Source organism: Lissotriton vulgaris, chromosome 7 (genome assembly GCF_964263255.1).
Source record: "Lissotriton vulgaris chromosome 7, aLisVul1.2, whole genome shotgun sequence".
NCBI classification, from domain to species: domain Eukaryota; kingdom Metazoa; phylum Chordata; class Amphibia; order Caudata; family Salamandridae; genus Lissotriton; species Lissotriton vulgaris.
The window spans coordinates 1576421942-1576440759 of record NC_141695.1 but is presented as its reverse complement, the minus strand read 5'-3'; positions in this window follow the sequence as shown (position 1 = coordinate 1576440759).

Below are 18818 nucleotides of genomic sequence, written 5' to 3'. Positions count from 1 at the left end.
TCAGCACCTGAATCCTCGACCACTGGCATGCTGCCCATGAACTTAAAGGACCAATTTTTCTTCCTGTGGCCATCCTCAAATGGGGTTTCCTGCAAGTTTTGGCATATATATATATATATACATATATACATATATATATATATATATATATATATATATATATATATATATATATATATATATATATATATATATATATATATATATATATATATATATATATATATATATATATATATATATATATATATATATATATATATATATATATATGTCAGCAAACCTTCTCCGTGGGCAAGAAGAAGAGGCCACAGCAGGGGAGAGGGAGGAGGTTACTTTAATGCCAGCAAAAAACCAAATGACAGGGCGGATGCATTTCGGCATGGTGTTGAGCCTCTTCAGCGCCCGATGGTTATAGCAGGATGCTAAAGTTTTCACCGGTATAAATACCAATTAACATCCTGCCAGGTGAAAGATAGGCTCCGCCCCCCGAACAGCGCGAGATCGTGATGGCTGTTGGCTTTAATGATGTGGGACGCCCAGTGCGCCAGAACTTCATGTACCAGAATGCTGTGGGCTACTCTGATGCAGCAACGGGGGGAATAAAAATGTCACGGGCCAAAGTCACCTTGAAGTAGCATAGCTTGTGCCTCCTCGTCTCCCCAGACCGCACCAACCATAGAGTCCCGGCATTTCAATTAGCAGGGGCAGGTCCGGAAATCCAGCTCGCCCGGCATGGGGCACAATCGCTCCAAAACTGCCTCATAAGTTGCCGAGTACGAAGGTGGGCCCCAGTCCTCCCAGTAACCTGGGTACAGAAACATCCACCAAAGTAGAAACACCAGCGTGACTGGGGCCAGCTTGCAGTGCGGGGGCCTCTTTCAGCGCGATACTGGTTGTCACGCTAATTAATGTCAGCAAACCTTCTCCGTGGGCAAGAAGAAGAGGCCACAGCAGGGGAGAGGGAGGAGGTTACTTTAATGCCAGCAAAAAACCAAATGACAGGGCGGATGCATTTCGGCATGGTGTTGAGCCTCTTCAGCGCCCGATGGTTATAGCAGGATGCTAAAGTTTTCACCGGTATAAATACCAATTAACATCCTGCCAGGTGAAAGATAGGCTCCGCCCCCCGAACAGCGCGAGATCGTGATGGCTGTTGGCTTTAATGATGTGGGACGCCCAGTGCGCCAGAACTTCATGTACCAGAATGCTGTGGGCTACTCTGATGCAGCAACGGGGGGAATAAAAATGTCACGGGCCAAAGTCACCTTGAAGTAGCATAGCTTGTGCCTCCTCGTCTCCCCAGACCGCACCAACCATAGAGTCCCGGCATTTCAATTAGCAGGGGCAGGTCCGGAAATCCAGCTCGCCCGGCATGGGGCACAATCGCTCCAAAACTGCCTCATAAGTTGCCGAGTCCGAAGGTGGGCCCCAGTCCTCCCAGTAACCTGGGTACAGAAACATCCACCAAAGTAGAAACACCAGCGTGACTGGGGCCAGCTTGCAGTGCGGGGCCTCTTTCAGCGCGATACTGGTTGTCACGCTAATTAATGTCAGCAAACCTTCTCCGTGGGCAAGAAGAAGAGGCCACAGCAGGGAAGAGGGAGGAGGTTACTTTAATGCCAGCAAAAAACCAAATGACAGGGCGGATGCATTTCGGCATGGTGTTGAGCCTCTTCAGCGCCCGATGGTTATAGCAGGATGCTAAAGTTTTCACTGGTAAAAATACCAATTAACATCCTGCCAGGTGAAAGATAGGCTCCGCCCCCCGAACAGCGCGAGATCGTGATGGCTGTTGGCTTTAATGATGTGGGACGCCCAGTGCGCCAGAACTTCATGTACCAGAATGCTGTGGGCTACTCTGATGCAGCAACGGGGGGAATAAAAATGTCACGGGCCAAAGTCACCTTGAAGTAGCATAGCTTGTGCCTCCTCGTCTCCCCAGACCGCACCAACCATAGAGTCCAACCATATATATATATATAAATATATATATATATATATATATATATATATTCTTATTTAAATATCGAACCAGACCACATTCACTGGATGATGTCATCAGTGGGTCCCAGTGCGGTCTCTGGTGTGAACACGAGAGGTGCGCGGTACTCAGAGTGGCCCCCTACTGTGAACGCGATGGGTGCGCAGCTCTAAGTTGCGCTGGGTGTGCATCCTCAAGCAAAAATAATTAAGATTTATTTATATAAACCTAGGTTATATGTTGGATTATTGGGTGGCTTTAAATGTACCAGAATGCTGTGGGCTACTCTGATGCAGCAACGGGGGGAATAAAAATGTCACGGGCCAAAGTCACCTTGAAGTAGCATAGCTTGTGCCTCCTCGTCTCCCCAGACCGCACCAACCATAGAGTCCAACCATATATATATATATATAAATATATATATATATATATATATATATTCTTATTTAAATATCGAACCAGACCACATTCACTGGATGATGTTATCAGTGGGTCAAGTTCTGGACTTTTTGGTTCCGTCCAGAGGTGTCAGGGATAACACCCGAAGACCCCGGAGTTCCACCTGTCTCGGTGCACAAATAAACAGAAACACGGGCTTCTCGATGGTGGCGTCAAAGACCAAAGGTTTATTACTGCAGGGACACAGAAGTCACAGAAACTACACACGGGCAGAATCTAGGAGCCTGTTCGATTTGTACAAAAAGGGTTGCTCCTTATATACTAAAATTTGAGCTCGAGGCAAATTCTTTACATGCAATATATTCCCAAACCTTTGTGTCCTAAACAATAAATATTTGGCGTATGCACAGGAATCGTCGACAATATCTGATGTCAAAACTTTATGAACGAGGGGTTCCCACTCTTCCATCATAATCTTATGTCAACTTTTCATTCAAGACCCGGACCGCCTCATCGTAAATTTCGTTACCTCCCCCTAATAAAGGCCCAGAAGGAAAGGAGCAGAGCCAGGTGCAGAAGATAGAAAAGCAGGATAAGGGATGTTTGTGGGTTGTAAATGGGCAAGGCTACCAGCTTCGGCCGCCTAATCATGATCAGGCCAACGAACACGAGAACCAGTATAGCAGGACTGGCCTCGGGCAGAGGAGGCAGCCTTTGTCGAGTCATGCAGCTACAGCATGTTCTGTTCTAAGGTGCACGTGTCACTAAAGAGGTGAATCGCCGGCTAAGCCTACGTGTCCTTAATCGAAATGAAGTAATCAGAGGTCATTGCGTATGTGAGGGCAAGAAACACAAAATGGCTGCCATGATCTAAGATGGATGCCATGGGTAGATTGGAAATGTGTTCGTAACAGGAGTACTCTTGCTCGTAGCATAGCGAAAACACCAGGATATGCTAAATGGATCATTTGCGGTTCGCTGATACCAATATTATGTATTTACGACAATGTTGAAAACACGGGTTCAAATCGTCACGGAACCTCAGACCCTCCTTTTGCCCTTACATAGGCAATTACTCAGTCTATGTCAGAGTCTAACTCTATGCTCATCAGGTCAGTGACATGCTGTTGTATCATCATCCTTTCTCGTGCCTTTTCTCCAAACGCAAGTGGTTTTCTAAAACAGGTTGCAGCACAGAGACTACACAAAGCAGGACCACACTGGATAATCAGGCAGCATGAGAATAGGAATACTAAGATGACACCAATGACCATCAGAACCTTCCATCCCCACGCTGATATCAGAGTCCAAAACCACTCCATGAAGGACCAGTTTCCCTTGTCCACATGTATAGAGTCGGAAATCTTGTGTAGCTTAGAGATCGCCTCATAGACTGTTGGAGCATTATTGGGAATAAAGACACAGCAGCTCGATTGGATCATTCTGCATACCCCACCTCGATCTGCAAGTATTACGTCTAGAACCATACGGTTCTGCAATGTCATGAGTCTATCCGCCCGAAGCTCAGCTGTCAAGTTGCTAAGGGCACCAGCAGTTTCGGTAATAGTAGATTCAACTACCCGTGTTAGCTGACGTATGTTTCTACTATTGGCCATAGGCCCCCAGAACGGAAGGAAACCTTTGAAGAAGTCTCCAGCTTCCTGACCAGCGGTGTCTTCCTTGCTGAAAACACCTCTTGCTACTCTGGTCTTGTGATAGTTCGAAGAAGCTGTGTACGTTGGAGGCAACAATCGAGCAACATAACATGAACCTGCAAAGTCGGCAGGCAACCATGTATACGCTCTGTCTCGACAGATGAAGTAGGTACCCTTAGCAGTAAGGAAGGCAGGGGAAGAGTTAGACGGAAACACATAAGTCTCAACGCACTCACTCCTCCCCAGCTGGGCTCTCGGATTTCTCCCATTACCTTGCAAACAGACCTGACCTCGGTGAGGCACGACCCAGATTGGAGTGGAGCTTTTACGCTTGCTTTCTCCCAAACTAAGGCGATACTCTGAAGAATTCCAACTCAAATATACTTGTAATTCGTCTCTAGGGTAAGATGGAGTATTATTGACGTCCTTGATCATGTCAATAATTCCCTGGACTAAAGCTTTGTTGGCAGAGTTATATTTAGTGGAACGTGGTGGACGCGGAGGATAGGTTTCAAGAGCATAGGCAAAAATGGTCTGAAAGGCCTGAAATGATCCATTATAGCTAAAAGGCAAAACCAGATAGGGAATACCTGTATCCATAGTGTGGGGTATCAAGCCACACACCCAGCAGTCTGTAGTGTTGACCACCAGTTGGTGTTGGTGCAAGAGTTGTACGAAAGTGTTATTGATAAATTCTGAGCGTCGAGCTTGCTCATGTTCAGGAAACGAATGAAAAGAGTGCATAGAAGAAACAGTAGAGGTAGCAGGATCAAGGGGAGGTACTGTAGTTACTGGCACAAAAATTAAATTTATACCAAAAACGATTCCACCCACCAACGTTATCAAAACAATTAAAAATGTAATAGCACATTGCATCAGAAAACATTTGCTATGAAGAATTCTGTAAAGTCTGTTTCTGCGAACATAAATCACATTTTCTCATTGCAGCGCAGGAAGCTCCATCTTCTACAATCCGCTTGCGACCACTGATGATGTGTACGTAGATGAAAATGCCTCTATCAGCCCTGGGAGTTCCCAGAACCAACAGAAAGATCGACCTTGTGTCTGACCCCCGCAGATTCAACTAGGCACACAGCCACGACCCTACGGCTACCCAGACGGCAAGGCAATTTTAAAAACAAAAAAACAACAGCAAACTTCCTGGCTGGAGGCAAAGTGTTAAAATTTCAAATGTGTAAAGTAGGCAGTTTCCTGCTTTATTTGTCCAAATTGCGAGATCGTAAATTGTATCTCAGTTTTGCAGGAACTGTTTGATCAGGAAATAGTATGTTATCAGCAGAGGTTGCAATGTTCAAGTTCGCAGATGGCAAAGTTTCTTCTGATGCAGAAGGCAAATGTTCAGGAGGAGTCAAAGAAGTAGTTCCAGGAGGAGAGTCAGTGTTCAAAGTGTTAGTTATCAGTTCGGCATCGCTGAAAGGGACAAACTTGGGTGTTCGCTCGAACTCAGAGGCACCAATTCCCTTCTTAATCCAGTTGTCATAAGGAAGTGGCAGGGGCACACGTTTGACATGTGTCGCATGGATCCAGTGCTTGCGTCCGGCCACACGAACAGCAGTTCTTGTTGCTAGCAGTATTTGGTAGGGGCCAACAAATCTGGGTTGAAGGTTCTTCGTCCTCGCAAAGTTACGCACCACAACGTGGTCCCCTGGTTTCAGCTGATGACCTGGACTCTCCGGTGGCTTTGGTAATGCATCGAAAACCTGTTGGTGAATAAGACTCAATTTAGCAGTCAAGTCGTAAAGGTAATCAATCAACATTGGATATTCCAGAGAACAAAATTCCTTTGGCCTTGGCACTCCCCAAATATTAGCGGGACGGCCAAAGACAATTTCATACGGACTAAGCCCTACTCTAGAATGTACAGTCGCTCTCGTGGATAATAAAGCCAATGGAAGAGCGTCTGGCCAGGATAAACCCGTGGATGCCTGTATTTTAGCGAGTTTTAGTTTGAGGGTGCCGTTGTAACCCTAAACTAAACCAGCAGACTGGGGATGGTTTGCACTGTGAAACTTTTGCTTTATACCTAAACCGGCACACACACTCTGCATAACTTTCCCTATAAACTCACTTCCGTTATCTGACCATACAATCCGTGGCATTCCGTACCTAGGGAAATATTCTTTGAGAAGAATTTTAGCAGTTGATAGGGCAGTGTTGTCCTTTAGTGGATATGCTTCGATCCATCTGGAGAAAGCACAAACTACCACCAGGACGTACTTTAAGTTATTGCACCGATCCATGTGAATGAAGTCTAACTGAATCACTTCAAAGGGGCAAGAGGGAGGAGCGAAGTGACCAGCAGGAGTAGGGATTCCCTTGCCAGGATTATGCATCAGGCATACCATACAATTTTTCACCACTCTCTCTGCACATTTACTAATCCCATCATTCTTCCAGACTGGAGCCAACATCTTACAAATTCCTTTAGAACTTATATGCGCTACTCCATGTGCCATTGTCACCACTGCAAGCACATACGCATCAGGCAACATCCAACGCTGTTGTTCCGACAAATCAATCCAACACCCACTCGAGTCCAATTTACCCGTACTTTCTTTCCATGCACGCTTTTCCTCCTCAGTCGCCTCTTTCTGAATCTCTTTCACACTTTCCAATGTGTCTTCACACATTCCAGACTCAGAAATCCATCTCGCAGATGTAGCCACGTACATTCCACTCATCATATTCCTGGCTGTCTGTTTAGCGGTCTCATCAGCAAACGCATTTCCACGACCAACATCATCCGTGGTTGCTTTATGCGCACTGCATTTCACAATCGCAACCTCAGTCGGCAAGGTTAGAGATTCCAACAAGTCGTTAACTAACTGACCATGTTGAATCTTAGTCCCATGGGACGTAATGAAACCTCTTTCTTTCCACAAACGGCCAAAATTATGGGCCACTCCAAATGCGTACTGACTATCTGTGAACACATTCACTCTCTTTCCCTTTGCTAAAACACACGCTCTTGTTAGAGCGATTAATTCTGCAGCTTGGGCAGAATTCTGACTCACTCTTGCAGTCTCCACAATCGTCCTCAAAGTCGTTACTGCATAAGCAGCAGTCACATCACCATTCTCCAATTTAAAGCATGACCCATCAACATACAACGTGCCATCTGGATCTGACAAGGGAGTGTCTTTTAAATCAATTCGTCCTTTTGTTTCCTCCTCGGTTCTGAAACAACAATCATGGGGTTCGGAATCACTCGACTCTTGATTAGTCGGCAACAGTGTTGCTGGATTCAATACATTGCATCTTTTGATCTGAATATGACTCGCTAGCAGTGTCAGCTCGTAGCCAGATAATCTAGCACTGGTAAGGTGTTGCGTCTTGGTTCTGTTCATGAGTGTATCCACAGCATGAGGAACCATGACCACTAGCATGTTATTCATCACCAAACCAGCAGATTGTCGAATGGAAGCCGCAGCTGCCGCTGTAGCTCTCAAACAACTAGGCAACGCTCTAGCTACCGGATCTAATGTTGATGAAAAGTACGCACAAGGGCGTTGTTTATCACCGAATCTCTGTGTCAGAACACTCAACGCGCAACCTTCTCTCTCGTGAACATAGAGCGTGAATGGCTTGCTGTAATCGGGTGTACCCAATACAGGAGCTGAACATAGTGCATTTCGTAACTCAGAAAAACTCTCCTGACATTCAGCAGACCATGGCACCGGACTCGGAACATTTTTCCCAGTTAAAGCTACCAATGGTTTTGCTAAAAGAGAAAAATTTGGGATCCACTGCCTACAGTAAGAGGAAATACCTAAAAAGGTACGTACTTCTCTCTGTGTGCGAGGAACACTCATCTGCGTAATTGCTTTTATTCTCTCTGGGGTCAACTTCCTTCCCTCTTTTGACAGTAATATCTGGAACCACAGGAAACTGCGGAACTACAATTTTATTAACCTCTCTGAGATCGATAACAAATCTATATACTGGAGGCTTTGAAGGATCAGTACGTTTCAAAATTGGCAATACAGGACTATTACAGACATTTCCTCTAGTTTCTTCAATCACCCCTTTCTTAATCAAATCTTGCACGATCAATAAAAGTGCACGTTCACCTTCAGTAGAAATCTTGTATTGAGGAATTCATGGAAATTTGATATTTGCTTTCAGAGTGACTACATATGGTGGTATTTCTAAAAGGCCTACATCGTTAGGACCAGTCGCCCAAAGAGTATCAGGGAGTGAACGCAGCTCTGGCGGGAGTGCATCCATTGACAAGTACATCGGAGAGGTGATTCGTTTACCCAACGTAAGCTGTACTCCTTCCGGAGAACAGTACAATGTCGCATATAGGCGTTTTAACAAGTCTAAACCAAGCAGGTTTTCATTACAACCTGTCGTCAAAATCAAGGGTGCTTTCAATTGACGAGGTCCAACAGAAATAGCTAAAGGACCAGATACGGGGTTGTAAACAAGGGCGCCTGAAAAACCTACAGAAACATTTGTTAAGCCGGACAAAGGTGCGCCAGGGAGTTTCGCATAAATGATAGAACTTTTTGCGGCACCAGTATCCAACAGAAACGGTTCGACTACACCTGATGTTGCTACTGCGACATAAGGCCCACTCTGATCCACTGGAACTGATACTACTCCCTCTCTCTGTCCATGGCTGTCCTAGTACTCATTTTGTTGAAATCCCTCATTGTTTTCACAATAGTCTTCAACATGATACTGTTGCGACCTATTCTGTTGAGCAGACTGTCCATTTCGCTGATCAAAGTGATTGGAAGGGCGATCGTTCGTTTGTGGAGGCATAGCACCTCGTCCTCGACCTCTAGAATTTTGTACGAATCCACCACGACCTCTCTGAGCTGCTGCAGCGTTATTTTGCGCTAGGACTGGACACTCGTTCTTATAATGACCTTCTTTCTTACAATATGCACATTGATTCCACTGGTATTGCGGTCTTTGGGAACCATAATCTGTCCTTTGATATGACCCTTGCTGTGTATTATTCTGATTCATGCGAGGAGGATATGCCTGTTGCAAAAGAACTTTAGTCTTTAAATCTTTCGTTTTCTTATCCGATTTCTCTTTCTCCCTATTTTCATAATACTGTGCAGTCGCAAGTATTTGCGCAGTTGTAGAGACAGCCCACGCACTCTCGGAATCTTTCAATTTATTACAGAGCTCGGGTAGTAGATTGTGTACGAATTTATCGACAAATAGTCTCTGTCCTCCTTCTGTGCTCATATCCTGACCACTGTGATCTACAAAAGTCTCTTCGAACCTTGTGAAAAAGTCGGAGACACTTTCGTCTTTCTTCTGCCTGCATGCGGACAACTTGTCCCAATTAACGCGCAATGCTGGCATCAGAGTTTTCATTAAGTCAATTATCCTACCTGGAAGATTAGCAATTAGAGGTTCGGGTTTGGAACCACCTATTTGCTGACCATCCGCTGCAATGATAGCTGCCCAATCACCACCTAGAGCAACTGGATGATTCTCTTTACGAATTTTAGCCCAAATTGGTTGTGGAACTATATTCCCAAATAACATGTCAATGTCCGCTAGATTCATTACACAAGCCTCAACTGTCTGTGCTAACTCCTTATAGTATCCGGCAGGATTCTTACGCGGATCTGGCAAGGCCTGTTTCACTGCTAACACTTCGGCTCGCTTCCACGGAATGTGTATCCACACTCTCTGGAATTGTGCCGGAGCGGCTGCAATACCATGGGCTACATCAGCTTGTATAGCTTCGCGCCAAATTGAAGGAACCTCCCTCATTGGATATTGGCGATTCTGCTTCGTACTACTTTTCTCTAAGTCCCTCGGTGAACGAAGTGATGGATCATTCCTATAACTTAAAATTAGTTCCATCGCTTCTTTTATATTTTGACCTACTATCATACCTGCAGCAAACTCTTTCTGAACCCTAATTAAGTCTTCTAAATTCGATTCAGAGTCATCTTCTTCTAGTTCCTCACGTAAAAGAGAGCACATCTCGTCGAATACATATCGTTGTGTTGGTTCATTCCATTGCATAAAAGCATCTAATACATCTCTAGTACTATATCTTCTACTCTTCGAAATCCATCTGAGAGCCGTGGAATCTAATATTCCTCGTTCCTCAGTACTTGGGAGCTGACTACGTCTTTGTACAGAGTCAGAAGTAGGAGTCTTAATTAAAGATTTATAGAAAGGAGACAGAATGTTAGAGACAGAATCAGTGATTCTTCGACGAACAGAAAGCGGAGTCATAATACTAGAAGATGTAGAAAACACAGTAGCAGTTGGAACAGATAGTACAGGGACAGTAGGAGTATCAAGTAAGGTAGCTTGTGAAGAAGTAGGTGTAAGCAATATAGGTATAGGCAAAGAAGTCGGCAACCCAGGAAGAGGGGGTGCTGAAGGAACATTTACATTAACCACAGGGAGTACAGGAGCTTGATTCTGAGCGGCAGGAGCAGGAATACCAGGTTGTCCAGCAACCGGCAATTGAATATTCGGTACAGGCGGAGCCGTAGCACCTTGTGCATACGGTGGGGGTGACTGTAACAAATAAGATAACAGAGGATCATTTTCGGGGTCCTCTACTATCTTAGTTGTACTCGATGGCAAGGCAGGATAGCACTTGTCGATTGCTAGATTACGTTCTCTAATAGCCACCTCTATAGCCTTCTCAGACTCGTTGACTTGCAGCTGCTTAGCCGCCTGTTCTAAAGTTAACTCTTGCTCTTTCTGTTCTTTCTTCAACCTTTTAATTTCTCTCTGTTTAGATTCTTTTCGCCAATAACGGAAAGAATCAAACATTGCCGGCCGGGCTTTCTTCTTAAACAATTTCACTTCCAAATTATCAAGGATTTCAGGTTCAAAACTACCATGCAGTGGCCAACTAAGGACACCGTCTTTTTCAGTGTAGCGGACCCATACCTCATTATAAGATATAGGACCCACACCATGCTTACAGTAAAGATCATAAAGGGGAGTCCCAATCGGAGGAACCAGACATGAGTCCTCCAAGCGGGAATCACTGTTGCAACCGAAACACAACAACATACAATTTTTCCGACTTACCATTTTGTAATCCGTAACACAGAACAAACAAACACAAACAGGGATGTGCACTCGAACCAAGAATTTAGGCCTACCAAAAGCGAACTAATGTATCGATACCCAAAACTGAACCAATAGATTATCGTAACCAGAACAACCAGTGATAATCTTACGAAACCAAACCAAACCAAGAACCAAAAAGGATTTTAACAACCCTTACGAAGTAACCAACTAGCAACCACTAAATACTTAACTGAGGCACTGAAGACGTCACCAAGGAGAAAACCCGTCACGTTTCGCCGTACTAAGGACTGCACCTCGGGTCCAAGACAGGGCGACGGTCAAGGCAACGGCCCACTGCAGCCGTCCTGAACGGGAACCCTCGTGGAAGAGAACGTCGGGCCACTTTTGCGATATGCCGGGATCGATGAAGTGGGGCGCCTCCCTCAGGAATCTTCACACGAAGCTTCTCGAACTCTTCAGGCTTTTGGACCGGTACCGAATGACGTCGCCCCACGTGGGGCGCCAATTGGAGTTCTGGACTTTTTGGTTCCGTCCAGAGGTGTCAGGGATAACACCCGAAGACCCCGGAGTTCCACCTGTCTCGGTGCACAAATAAACAGAAACACGGGCTTCTCGATGGTGGCGTCAAAGACCAAAGGTTTATTACTGCAGGGACACAGAAGTCACAGAAACTACACACGGGCAGAATCTAGGAGCCTGTTCGATTTGTACAAAAAGGGTTGCTCCTTATATACTAAAATTTGAGCTCGAGGCAAATTCTTTACATGCAATATATTCCCAAACCTTTGTGTCCTAAACAATAAATATTTGGCGTATGCACAGGAATCGTCGACAATATCTGATGTCAAAACTTTACGAACGAGGGGTTCCCACTCTTCCATCATAATCTTATGTCAACTTTTCATTCAAGACCCGGACCACCTCATCGTAAATTTCGTTACCTCCCCCTAATAAAGGCCCAGAAGGAAAGGAGCAGAGCCAGGTGCAGAAGATAGAAAAGCAGGATAAGGGATGTTTGTGGGTTGTAAATGGGCAAGGCTACCAGCTTCGGCCGCCTAATCATGATCAGGCCAACGAACACGAGAACCAGTATAGCAGGACTGGCCTCGGGCAGAGGAGGCAGCCTTTGTCGAGTCATGCAGCTACAGCATGTTCTGTTCTAAGGTGCACGTGTCACTAAAGAGGTGAATCGCCGGCTAAGCCTACGTGTCCTTAATCGAAATGAAGTAATCAGAGGTCATTGCGTATGTGAGGGCAAGAAACACAAAATGGCTGCCATGATCTAAGATGGATGCCATGGGTAGATTGGAAATGTGTTCGTAACAGGAGTACTCTTGCTCGTAGCATAGCGAAAACACCAGGATATGCTAAATGGATCATTTGCGGTTCGCTGATACCAATATTATGTATTTACGACAATGTTGAAAACACGGGTTCAAATCGTCACGGAACCTCATGATGCAGCAACGGGGGGAATAAAAATGTCACGGGCCAAAGTCACCTTGAAGTAGCATAGCTTGTGCCTCCTCGTCTCCCCAGACCGCACCAACCATAGAGTCCAACCATGTATATATATATAAATATATATATATATATATATATATATATATATATATATATATATATTCTTATTTAAATATCGAACCAGACCACATTCACTGGATGATGTCATCAGTGGGTCCCAGTGCGGTCTCTGGTGTGAACACGAGAGGTGCGCGGTACTCAGAGTGGCCCCCTACTGTGAACGCGATGGGTGCGCAGCTCTAAGTCGCGCTGGGTGTGCTTCCTCAAGCAAAAATAATTAAGATTTATTTATATAAACCTAGGTTATATGTTGGATTATTGGGTGGCTTTAAAAAGAGCCCTTGAGTTTATTATGAGTTTCTTGCAGCTTTATGTAAGTGCGGATGCGGAGCTTTAAGTTGTTGAGAAACACTCTGTTCACTACATCAGTGAAGTGTACTTTGTCACTCCTGTAAATGCACTCCATATGGAAAGGAAGATTGTTGTTATATATGGAGCCCATTCTATGGTCTCTGAGGTAAGCAGAAACAGCTTTATCGACATTTTTTCTAGCTTTCTCAATATGAGGACAAAATTGATTGCACCACTTCCATTTCTGTCTTGGCATATGTTAGAGTATACAAAGGCAGTCTGGGGGAAAAGCAACATCAATTCTGCAAAGGTGTCCTTCATTAGCGATTCCAGACCTACCCCAGTCAATGTGCATAGGTCATTTCCACCACAGTGCACAATTATGAGGTCAGGGGGTTGGAGATGCAAAAAGGTTTTAACCAAAGGCATCCATCAATTGATGCCACTTTAATCCTCTCTGTCCAATCCATTTAATGTTTACATTTTGCAAAGATAGGTCTTTGTCAATACCTCTGCGTTCAGCATACCTTTTGCACCGGAAAACACAGCTGTGCCCAACAATTCACACTGAAAGCATCTTGAAGTGATGACTGTAGGTAATGAAAACATGTAGTCAAAGGTAACTTTATTTCGATTGAATTTACAATCATAAAAAGTACATTTAAAAACGTATATTTACAAGTAAAAAAAAAAAAAAAATTACATTTGCTCATTGATTACTAAAGAAGGCGGAGCATTGTTGCTTCGAAACAGTAGGAAATCATTCAAGTTCAAGTAAACACTGACACTCTATGCACAAGTATATTATCACAGTAGTCAATTGCGCAAAAGTAAAATCTTAGGGGGCGGTGGCCAATAATTGGGAATGAATTTTCAAGCAGGCTTTGAGGTAGCAGGCTACAGTTTTGGCAACATACGGGGTGTCTAAGTATTGAAGTGCCAAAAGAGCCGGTCTGCATCTTCTCAGTCCTAAGTGCCGGAGAAGTGGGACCAGCCAGCGTTTCCGCGGGGTCTCGTAAAAACTGCAGAAAAAGGTTGCATGCAGGGTTGACTGGCGAGTATGGCCATCACATGGACAGTTTGCTAATTCATGTGACCAGTCTGAGGGCACAGGCAGTGAGACAAGGTGATAAAATACATCAAACCGAAATCTGGTTAAAACATATCTCTCATAATTAGACAGAAAAAAAGACAGATAAGGTTGAATGCCATAGGAGGATTGTATCATCGTTAAATGTACATTTGACTTTTTACCGAGTTCTGAACACAAACGTAAATCGCTTAAGTGGGCGGCGCATAGCTTTTTCAAAGTTTTTCTAGGTATAGCCAGTAGTGATTCAGGGTCAGTGAAATATGCAGGGCAATTCAAATCATTCAAAAATTCAGAAACATATAACAGCCAGGGAATCTTTTTCCAATAGGTCAGGGTGAGACAATCAGATATTAGTGACCTAGTAAGATGACATTGCTCCTGAGTCCATATACGATGCCATAGTAGAATCGGCTAGTATCTAATGATGTCAGTTAGATACTCCCAGCCGAGCTCCATATGGGTGCCATAAGTAGGAGCACTACGGGGGAGGGCTAACATATATTTCAAAAAATTGTTTTCGATAATTTGAAGCTCATCTGCAGACGCATAACCCCAAACACCAGCCCCGTATGTAGCCACGCTCATGCATTTAGCTTGATAGATCTTCAAAATCACAGCAGGGGCGGGCTTGCCCAATTTCCTTGAGAATGAAGTCAACGCCGATGTTGTCCGTTGAAACTGCAATTTCTTGCTGGAAATGGCAGGTTTCCAGGACAGATGTTTATCAATGAGAATACCTAGATAAGGGTAGGTGTTGGCAGTTTCTAACCTGGTCTTCTCAATAAAAAGAGATTTGCATTTTTGGGCTTTCTTGCCAATATTCATAACAAAGGTCTTGGACTTATTAACTTTAAGTCCAAGAGAAAGCATGAATTGGCAGTATTTATCTAGTTGAGTCTGGAGTTGGTTAGGTGTCCTTGCTAGGATGACAGAATCGTCTGCATATAATAATGCAGGGATTGGGCGGGTGTTTATGCAGGGGAGATCTTTACTGTCAACTAGCATCGCTTGCTCCAGTCCATTGGTATAGATGTTAAATAGGAATGGAGCAAGGACGCATCCCTGCCTTACGCCTTTTGCAATGTTAAAGGATTCGGTAAGCTCCCCTTTGATGCCATATCTCACACAAGCTTTTGCGTCCGAGTATAGCTCTCGGAGGAAATTCAGCAGTGCAAGATCTATGCCCAGATTACTCAAGATCGCCCATAGCTTGGAATGAATTACGCAATCGAATGCGGAACTCAAGTCCACGTAGACTAGGTAAAGATTACCGCCTTTGGCCCCGGCGTATTTGCCCATAAGCAGAGTCAGGTTTAAAGCCTGTTCCACAGTGCCCAGACCCTCCTGGAACCCAAACTGTAAGTCGGTTAAGATCTTATTCTCTGTGGCCCAGTCCCGTAGTCGTTCCAGAATTAGTCTGCCGGCGACCTTGCCCAGAGAATCCAAGAGGGAGATGGGCCTGTAGCAGGCTGGGTTGTCCCGTTCTCCCTTTTTAAATATGGGTAGGAGCACAGAGGTGGACCAGGAATCAATAAGGCCGATCTGAGTCACTGCGGACATGACCTGCGTAACAATTGGGGACCATAGGTCTATGTTGCTCACAAATATGTCTAAGGGGACCCCATCAGGACCGGGCGCTTTACCGGTCTTTGAGGAGGTCAGCGCTGCAGTCACCTCCACTAGATCAAAGTGGAGGTCGATAGGGTAGATTTTGTTACTAGTGACAGCTGCCGCCTCTAATCTAGGAGCCTCAGTTATCAAAGTGTGGTCCCCGAAGATCTGCGAGTAGTGTGCTACCCATTTATCAGCGGGTACTGCCACATCAAGATGCCGTATAGCAGTTGCATCAGCCAGGAAAGGGGCCTTAACTGTTCTCCAAAACAGGGTGCAGTCCTTGCTTAGTGTGCTCTGGTGTAGTTGGGCCCAGAGGTTATTTTTTATTTCCCGTTTACGGGATTGTTGTGCCATCTTGTAGTTTTTTCTTAGGGAGGCAATTAGGGGCTGGTCCCTGGCCTGATTGTGTAGAGCGTTTTTTAGTGCACGCTGAGCTTTACGGCAGCGGGAATCAAACCACCCTCTGGAATCCTTATCGCTATCGTGAGTCTTATGTTGGCGAGTAAGCTCTTGTCTGATGGCTTCTAAGATTTTAGCAAAGCTAGAGAGAATCAACTGAGGGGATGATGACGTCTCCAAACAGTGATGGATTAAGGGAAGGGTTTTTTGGATGATCTTACTGGTGGTCTCTGAGGGATTGATCATCGACCATTTAACAGTATAGCCATTAATTTTACTCATCTCCAGGGAGTGCTGCGCTAAGAGACTTGTTTTTGAACAGGCTGAGGATGGGGTATTTAATACTATAGTGATGCTATTGGAGTAGTGATCGCTCGAGGGATCGGTACCAGTTATAAAGTGCTTCAGTCGGTTGTTTAGGGATTGGGAACATAAGATAAAATCAATAATTGTGGTAAATCCTCTACCGTGAAAAGTCGTCTTGAACTCTACAGCAGGACTCACTAAAATGTTCGCGAATTCAAGTTCTAGAGCAAAAATACAGTTGTTTAAAGCGTGACCAACAGTACTATGGGCAAAGTGGGCCAGAGGGGCATCATGCTCGTCTAGAAGCCCACAAATACCTTTGTTATAGTTGTTGCACAAATAAACATTGAAATCCCCACACAACATGGCATTGTGACTGTTGGTTCATGGCTTTTTGATCTTGTAAATATGAAGTGATTTCCAACAGAGATTTTACACAGTCGCCGGGCGAAGAATTATTATACATATTGATGAAGTAGTAACAAGAGCTATTATCTGGAACTAATTTGAGAATTTGGAAAATTGAAGAGAGTAACGGTACTTCCATGGTCGTAAAAGGAATTAAGTTGGAAACGTAGATGGCTAAGCCACCCTTGGGTCTTCCATGAGCGGACGGTATGGCCGGAAGATGGAATGTTTTGAAGCCCTGGATGTGGATAGGGTCGATTGCCCAAGTTTCTTGAAGGCAGATTAGCTTATATTTATTAGTCACTTCTAGCCAGGACTGGAGAAGGATTTTGGATCTAAGGCCAGCTACGTTCCAGTATATGACTGGAAGGTCCTGGGTTGATGGAAAAATAGGGTTTGGAGGCTGGAGTTCAGCAAAGGAGTATGGGGGTTGGGACAAGGCTTGAGTGGTTGAGGCAGAAAAAGAGAGGGTAAGTTTTGGATCACTGAGTTGAGGAATAGTAGATTGTTGGCTCAGAGGTGGGTCAACAGGAGTAGCTGAAAAAGTGTGACACAAATCCTGGTGAGTAGAAAGTGACGGCTGTTGGGTCAAGGGTTGCTGGGGAGGACAGGACTCCGGCTGAGTACCGTACAGGGATGGCGAAATAGAGCCAACCGTCCGAGTACTCTTACATGGGTGATTGAGGTTGGGCGGGACACTGTTGGGGCCGCTGTCTGTAATGGGTAGAGTTGGTGGTCAGTCCACCATATCCAGACAGTCATATCTATTGGATAATGGTGGGCCTCTCCAGTTGTTAAAGTGGCCTGGTGGTGCATTGCTAAAACCGTACCCAGACCACTGGTCTCGATCTCTAATCCCACCCCAGTTTCCTACCCTCGTCCAGGACCACGGAGGACCAGCGTTACGTCGTGTGGTCGGGGGATAGAAATACGACAGATTGTGAGTGGCTATCCCTTCAGTAGAGGTATGATCACCCCAGGAGCAGATATGCTCGACTGTGTTGGGATTTTCAAAGTTTACTATAACGCAGTCGCCCTGGATGTTTTTTGGTTCATTGCCTAGCCAAGGCACTCTGCGCACTGTAGTAACTCTGTTTTCCATAAACATTGGAAGCGGTCTGTTGTTGGACAACCAGTATATTACTTTATTTTTTAAAGACCAAACCGGTTCGTCTTGGTTTGGGGAAAGTTCCGGGACCCCAGTCATTATTACTACATATGGAGAGGCCTCGGGTGGGAGATGGATAGGAGGAGTCCTTCTCTTCCGATTTTTCGGAATGGTATTGAATCCAGTAGAGTTTTTGGGTTGGGTGGGGGCAGGAGGGGGGACTGCGGCGGTAGGAAGGGAAGAAAGAGGGTTTAATTGGGTAGGTAATGTTGGATTGGGATTGGTTGCAGAGTGGGACGGTAAGGGATTAGAGGATTTAGGAGGTGGTTGCGGCTTGTTTGTAGGTGCTGAGGAATGTTTTTGTATAGGCTTCTCAGGGACTTTTTGTTTGCTGGAGTTGGGGTTCTGCGCAGAGGTTACAGGCTTTGGTGTTTTTGCGTTTAAAGTAGTGGGCCTACCTTGCGCCATGTTGGAATCCTTCTTGTTTCCTTTGCTTTGGTTTAGTTCTAGAGACAGTTGAGTTAATTGGGACTGAACCAAGTGTAGAGCCTTTTCTATTGGTTCCAAGTGGGATTTAAATAGATCTCCAATTTTGGTAAGCAGTAGGCTATCATTACTGTATGTATTAGTTGTAAGGTTACCATTTTCCATGTCTCCTCCACTGTCATAGCTACTGGAGCTAGTACAGCTGATATTCGGATTAACAGGGACGGGATCCACTGTTTGTACGTTTGACAGTGAAGGAGAATGGTGGGGGGTTGAAGGGTTGAGGGTTTGCGGGGGAGGGTTAGAGGCAGAAGGAGTTGCAAGGATGGTTGTAGAAGAAGGAATGGTGGAATGGTGGGACTTAATAGTTGTCTTCTTCTTCAGTTTTTTGGGAATTGCTCCTTCTCGTATACCCCTAGCCATTGGGGAAGA